Source organism: Myripristis murdjan, chromosome 3 (genome assembly GCF_902150065.1).
Source record: "Myripristis murdjan chromosome 3, fMyrMur1.1, whole genome shotgun sequence".
In the NCBI taxonomy this organism is placed as follows: Eukaryota; Metazoa; Chordata; class Actinopteri; order Holocentriformes; family Holocentridae; genus Myripristis; species Myripristis murdjan.
Window position 1 is genome coordinate 30,909,688 of NC_043982.1, and position 275 is coordinate 30,909,962.

The following is a 275-nucleotide window of genomic DNA, read 5'->3' on the forward strand; positions in this document are numbered from 1 at the left end:
TTCATTAAAAATGGAAAATATAGGAAAATACCAGTAGTCAAGCATGCATCAGTGGATGTACATAGAACTACCAAACATTGTCCATTAAAACTATAGTAATTTGCTGTTAACAAATCTGAATCATGTAATGCAGATAGACAGGATCCCATCAGGACTGACTTCTATAGGTACAGTACTGTTGAATACACTGTGTGTTCACCTTGAAACCACCAAACTCAACTGTGTGCGACGTCACCGCTGCTGCTGGACCAATGAAATCGCTCCTAGTGAGTTTT